A 7,142-nucleotide genomic window follows, 5' to 3' on the forward strand; every position below is an offset into this window, starting at 1 on the left:
AGCCAAAAACATGCTGTGACATTTTCCCCTGTCCTAGTTGACCTGGTCTTTGGATTCAGAGAAAAGAATATGTCACCAAAAAAGAGAAAGTTAAAAAATATATTTTTAAGTCTCTACCTTAATTAAAAAAAAACTTCTGATAGTGCTTTACTTTTACTATAGAGAAAATATACACTATTTCAGGATGGTAGTTACCTCCATAGATGAGGGGAGGTGAGGAGAAACAAATGGGAGGGGAGGGGACTCTCTTTCACATTGTATTTTTATAAAGTAAAAGAAAGCTCAAGCAAAATATATTTATATAAATGTAGTGATAGATACATTGGGGATCTGTTATTTTTCTTTTTGAGTTTTCAATATTCTGAAATATTTAAAAATTTTTAAACAATTTAAAATGATTTAATATTAAAAGTATATTTATCTCCAAAATAATATTTTCTCAACATGAACACATTTTATGCTTCATTTTCAAAACACTTTTCCTATGGCAATTAACAATAACTAAAGCTGCCAGTGAGCTCCTAAAAATACATTTGGTCAATAATGAAACACTTATTTAGAATGTACCATAGCACTACATGTTGTATACTATGAATGGAGCCCATGGTACAAAGAAATAAGACACAAGCTCTGCCATCAAAAAGCTCTTGTCCTCACGGGTAATTCAAACAGGAAAATGGATCATCCCAACACAATTTAATAAGTATGAAAGATGGATGCACAGGAGTCAGAGACTCAAAGAAATAAAAACAAAATGGTCGCATGTATTCACCTCATCCTCCCTGGTGCATTACATCAGGCCAGAGGAGAAGAAACAGATTAAAAAGTGTTTGTCTAATGTAGTGTGACAGAGTATACCAAATGTAGGTCACAAAACAATAAATTTTCCCTCTATACTGTGATACAGTGTGTGTGTGTGTGTGTGTGTGTGTGTGTGTGTGTGTGTGTGTGTTTGCGTGTATGTTACAGGGAATTGAACCCAGGAGTGTTCTGCCTCTGAGCTACACCCCCAGTCCTATTTTATTTTTTATTTTTAAGCAGAGTCTACGTTCCCACATGCTGGCCTTGAACCTGTGATCCTCCTGTTTCAGTGCCCCAACTACTGAGATCACAGGTGTGTGTCACTGTATCTAGTCCCCTCTATGATTTTTAAATCTTCAGTTTTATGTAATTTGTTTTGTTTTATTTTGCAATACTGGAGGTCAAACCTATGGCCCAATATTCTACCACTAAGCTGAATCTTCAGCATTCAATTTTAATCTAGTGCATTTAGCCACTATAAAGTTGCTGTATATGTTGTACTAGGGAGACTTTCTAACTAACCATTTTTATTACATAGTGGTCACTGTGTCTCGTTTGTTTATTTAAATCTTCACAGTGTCTTAACAGATAAGTAATATTATCCCCATTTTAAAGATATGAAGACTAAGCCTTCTGAGTAGCTTGAAATTTGTCTAAGTTTACAAATTCAGTTAACCGAGCCCTTAGCCATTTGTCTGCCTGTGCTGTTAATGTCATAAAATAGAATATAAAGGAAAAACATATAAAGGAAAAACAAAAGGTCCATAGAACCCTCTGTTAGCATAGAACATACTTTCATCATTATGTCTGAGTTTCCATCCCATTTTTAAGATTAAGAAAGTCCTTGGCATTACATTTTAGTACACAGAGCACTTGTACGTTTAATCTTTAGCTCTGCAAAGTGTGCAAAGGAAAATCAATCTAATAGCATTCATTTTCCATGATCGAACAACTGGATTTGGTTCTGGTCAATTAAAATGGTCTGCCCAGGACTCTCAACAGGATGGTGATTAATGTCAAGAAATAGCCCTTCTTGAGACCTACTGGCTGTTTTAGAAAGAAAACTCACAAGGATCCCATTCCTTAGTGGTATTTGGATGAGGAGGACCCAGTGCTATTGCCAAGCAGCAGGATGTTAGGGAGAAAAAAGAGCATGTTTTGTTTAATAGAGATCAGCTGCTGAAGAGACACTTATCAGAACCCTCTTTGTTCCCAAGGCAGAGGACTTGCCATAGACTCCCCAGACAACAAGAGCACAAGCAGGCTGGCCCAGATGAAAAACACATGAGAAGCTGTCCAGCACCCAGGAGGCCAGGACGGTGGCCACCCCCAAGTGTGAGGGCAGAGAATGATTGTCCCAGGGGCCCCAACTTCGTGAGGTGCCAGATTCCTGTGACAACAGGGGCCGATGCTTCAGGGCTGCCAAGAGACACAGCACTGCTGCCATTTAGTGAGGCCTGAAAGAAAGGACCGTGCTGCCGTGCTTTTGTTTTGTTTTGTTTTGTTTTATAAAGGGTTTTAGTTCAGGTCTGCGCTAAGCGGGCGCCTGTGTTTCTCAGGGACCCAGCTACCTGATAGCCTTCATTCCCCTGGGTCTCTTCCCATCCTTCACCTGGGAGAACAAGTTTGGCTGATTCTCCCCCAGAGAAAAATTGGCAGTCACGTACAAGGTTGTTCCCACACATTGGCATTTCCTTGCAACCAGTGAGAGGACCCCTTTCTTCCACCTCTAAGGGCGCTCTGCAGACGCTGTGTTGCGTAGCATCATTCTGTGAGTTCAGAATGGGACTTCTCCCACTCTTTATTATGTGGCTGAGGCTCTGGGTCACAATACTGAGAGTGAGCCTCCCCAAAGAGCCCAGGCCAAGTCCTAGGGCCACCCAACTAATTCCTTCCATTGGGAACATGCATCACAAAAGAATTCCAACCCGGAGTCCTGCTTTGAAGCATACCAGACTTCTCTTTTCCCTTCTTTAAGAATAGCAAGTAAGCAGAAGGTTAATTCTACTAGAATTGTGGAAAGTAACATTCGAATGCTAGTTAACTAGAACAAAGAAACCTAGGTATCATAGAGACTGACAGAACTTTATATAAAAGGTATGGACAATACTCTGAGTGTATGAAAATGCATATAAATAAAGTTAAACTTTATATTCAGCTTAACTTGTTTAAAAGTTAAAACCTATCAGGCATAACTAAGGTCTGAAATTTAGATTCTTAGTTTGTATGTAGTAAGGCATGTTCAAATCTCAGAGAAAATGGGGCCCCCACATTTGGGGTTTCTTACAAAAGCAGCTCTCCTGTAATGACTTATGGTTCCATGTGGTTGTGATATTTCGAGAATGAGGGGCTAAGTCAATCCTGATGAAACTTTGAAAGATGCCACCAAGTCTAAGTGTTTCAAAGCCAACACTTCAACTGCTAAATCATTCCCTCTGTTTTAAAGGAGTGATTATTTGATTGGCAATGGGGGTGTAGAGAAACCCTTCACCACTAAAGCATATGGGCACATCATCTCCATGATTACATATGAAAGAGGATGGGATCTGGGGGAGACCTCCTGATTCATTCAGACACACAAATCATCCAAAGGAGGGGGTTTCCCCATTTTCTCTTGAACTCTAGTAGGAAATTTCCCATGCCATAATTGTATTTGTTATAGTGCAATGATCAAAGTCAATAAATTCCTCCATCTATCCCCATTCAGGGAAACCATATGGCATCACTAGGAGAATCACATGTAATGCTGCTTTGTCGTATACATGATTAAATACCCATGGGGGAAGGGAACACTGGGGAGAGCAAAGGCATTTAAAAGAAGAGACGAAATGCATCAACTCCAAGAGGCACGTGGATATGCGGATATGTTCTACTTCTGTAAGACCTACAGTGGTTGAGCTACTCAGAAAACATACTGCAGTATGATCATGAAAGGAAAGAGGAGAGGCTCTTAAAAAAATAGATGATTTCTCTCAACAGCTGTACACATAGAAATCATTTAGACCTTCAGCAGGAGTTAGAAACACTAAGAAGCAGTACATCTATTCTGAAGTTTACTGCTATATCCTGTTTGGCTACAACAAAATGTCGCAATTTAACAAAAAACAAGGAGATGGCATTTTCTTACCTTTCAGATTGATGAAGATAAGTTTGCTGATTCCCAGAATCAATGGGGATAGAAGAAAACAAGTACTGTCAAAGTGAATGAGTAAGTTTACGGAAGTGCGGTTTGACCATATTCATCAAAATTTGTGATTTCTATGAACAATGGTGTCACAATACCATGCCTAGAAATTTATCTTACATATAAGTAAGCACAAAAGAAAGAAAAAAATATGCCCATGAGGATCCATTACAGCATCTTTTATTCTGGAAAAACATGAGTGAAATCTGAAAATTTTCTCAATAAAGGAAGATCTAACTATAAATTAGAGTAATCCATTAAATAAGAATGTGTAGCCAATAAGTAGAAAGAATAAGATTAACCTATTCATTTTCATTTCCAAGATTTTTTAAGTCATAATCTATGAGAATAATTGTATAGAAAAGGGGAGGAAGGAGAAAACCTTTAAAGCATCAGCATGCCTCATCAATGCTTGTTTATATGTAAAAAAAACTCTTAGAAATTTACATAAGATATTGATTTTAGTAATATTTTCACCAAATGTAGAAATTTAAAGAAGACTATTTCTTTTCATTTTAAAAATCCTTTTTTTCTGTTTGCATTTTTCCTTTAAAATAAAGCATGTAAAATTTTGTGATTTTTAAATCTTATGAAACACATTTATAGTTCAGTTTGCTCCTTCTGCTCAATCTAGACTTGTGTACAATTTATATACAGTAATATTCACCATTTTTTGTGAATAATTCAATGAGTTATAAGAGTATACAGTCAAGTAAGACAATATTTTCATCACCCATAAAATGTGTTCCTACACTGCAACAACAAGTTCTGTACCTTATTCCCAGGGCTCCAGAAAGCACTGATCTATCCAGTGTTGCATTCTCTTGAATTTCATAAAATATTATCATAGAAAATGAAAATTTGCATCTATTTTTTCACTATTCTTAAGACACAGCTATGTTGTTGTATATCAGTAGTTTCTTCCTTTTTACTGCTCAGTAGTAGCCCAATATGTGGATGTACCACAATCCATTTACAAGCTGATAGAAATTTAGGTTCATCCCAGTTGTTAACTATTATAAATCAAGCTGTTCTGAGCTCGAATAAAAGGCTTCCCGTGAACTTATTTTTTCATTTTTCATGGATAAATACCTAGAAGTATTTTTCTTTGTTTCTCTTTTTATTCCTTCATTAAGATCTGCTCTAATCTTCATTTCCTTCCTCTGCTTCTTTGTGCTTGCTTTTCTAGGTTCTTAAGGAGAAAATAAAAGTGCCTTAAGTTCTCACCTAAGCACTGCTTTCTCTACATCCCACATGTTTTGATATGCTGGGTATTTTTATTTTTATTCAGTACAAAGTACTGTCTAGTTTTCTTTGTAATTTTTTTCTTTAACCTATTTTCTTTTCAGTATGTTTTTTAATTTCAAATTTTTTTAGATTTTCCCAAGTAGATATCTTTCTGTCACTAGTTTCTAAATTAAAGGTATTGTGATTAAGAACACACTTTGTATGACTTCAGTCTTTAAAATTTTATTGAGATTTCACTTATGGTCCAGAATACAGTCTATCTTAGTGAGTTTTCCTGTATACTTGAAAAGAATATTTATTCCGCCATTATTGAGTGAATCATTCTATAAATGTCAGTTAAGTCAATTAGGCTGAATGTGTTGTTTAGTCTCCTTTTGCTTACTGATGGTTCTGTCTACTTATTCTATCAACAAAAAAGGGCTGTTAAAATCTCCAATTATAATTGCAGGTTTTTCTGGTTCTTTTATTTCTATTAGATTTAATTTCATGTAGTCTGTAGTCCTTTTATTAATCATATTACCATTTAAGCTTATTAAAGTTCTCTTAATGAATTTACCACTTTGTCATTATGAAATGTCCCTATTTATTTCTAGAGTATCTTTATTCCAAAATCTACTTTGATAATAATATAGCAGCTCCAGTTTTCTTTTGACAAGAGATTGCATAGACTATCTTTTTATATCCTGTTACTTTTAACTTAGCTGTGTAATTTATTGAAAGTGAGTTTCTTATATATAGTATATAGTTGAGTCTTATTTCTTATTTTTTTTTTGGAGTACTGGGGTTTGAACCCAAGGATATTCTACCTCTGAGCTACACCCACAGCCCTATTTTATTTTAATTTTAAAACAGGGTCTCACTAAGTTGCGAAGGTCCTCACTACGTAGCTGAGGCTGGCCACGAACCTGTGATCCTCCTGTCTCAGCCTCCCAAGTACTGGGATTACAAGCATGCACCACCACCCCTGACCTGCTTTTTTTTTTTTTTAATCTAGTATAATGCCAGGTGTGGTACTGTACATTTGTAAAATGTGATAGCATATGTTTTTCTCTACTGTGCTGACACTCTATATTCTGCTTAGTGAGCACAACAAAATATTGAGAACAATAAAAAATAAGCAAAATAAAGGTGTGGGTTCTGGCAAGGCTGAAGTCTTGTCCTGGCTGCTGATCAAGTTCTTGCCCCCCAGCCAGCATGATCCTGGAAGATAGTGGATGTGCCCAACAGCCAGCCCTGTGCCTCTCCACTGGAGCTGTTCACAGATAGAAAGGCACCAAAAGATTAAGTATATTCTTCAGTGAAGATGCTGTTCTCATTAAAGACAAACTGCAAGGCTGCCATGGAGAAAGATGACAAGATGGAGTGCCCTCTGAGAAGCTCAGTGCCTAGGAATAAAAATGGCCCAGATGCCACAGAAGCCAACAAGGATTTTGTGGACCCGTGGACAGCATTGATGAGCAGTTCGAAAAGCATTGAATATGACAAGCTAATTGTTCAGTGTGGAAGCAGTAAAATTCATAAAGAGCTGAATAAACTGAATAGAGAGCCCCTAGCCAGAGACCACAAAGCCTCCTGTGCAGAGGCATCTTCTCACACAGAGATATAAGTCAAGTTCTTGATGCCTTTGAAAAAAAGAAGCCATTCTATCTGTACACTCTCAGGGGCCCCTCTGCTTCTGAAGCAATTTATGGAGGTCATCTCATCTTGTTTATTTTCATAAACTGGCTGAAGGACGTGTTCAACGTGTTCTTGGCCATGCAGATGTCTGATGATGGGAAGTACCTGTGGAAAGACCTGACCCTGGACCAGGTCTACAGCCACACTGTGGAGAACGCCAAGGACATCACTGCCTGCAGCCTGACATCAACAAGACTTTCATCTCCTCTGACCTTGAACACATGGAAATGAG

At 37.4% G+C, this 7,142-nt stretch overlaps 1 pseudogene across 1 annotated transcript in view; it reads left to right on the top strand.

Moving 5' to 3' along the window:
* The first annotated feature begins 6,572 nt into the window (after positions 1-6,572).
* Positions 6,573-7,142, top strand: part of LOC308266088 (tryptophan--tRNA ligase, cytoplasmic-like) — a 1,136-nt pseudogene continuing 566 nt past the window's right edge. The window contains exon 1 of the transcript in view: positions 6,573-7,142. This exon is cut by the window's right edge and continues 566 nt beyond it. The product of the transcript in view is annotated as a tryptophan--tRNA ligase, cytoplasmic-like (transcript).

The sequence above is a fragment of the Muscardinus avellanarius genome (genome assembly GCF_963383645.1).
Source record: "Muscardinus avellanarius genome assembly, chromosome: 8".
NCBI lineage: Eukaryota > Metazoa > Chordata > Mammalia > Rodentia > Gliridae > Muscardinus > Muscardinus avellanarius.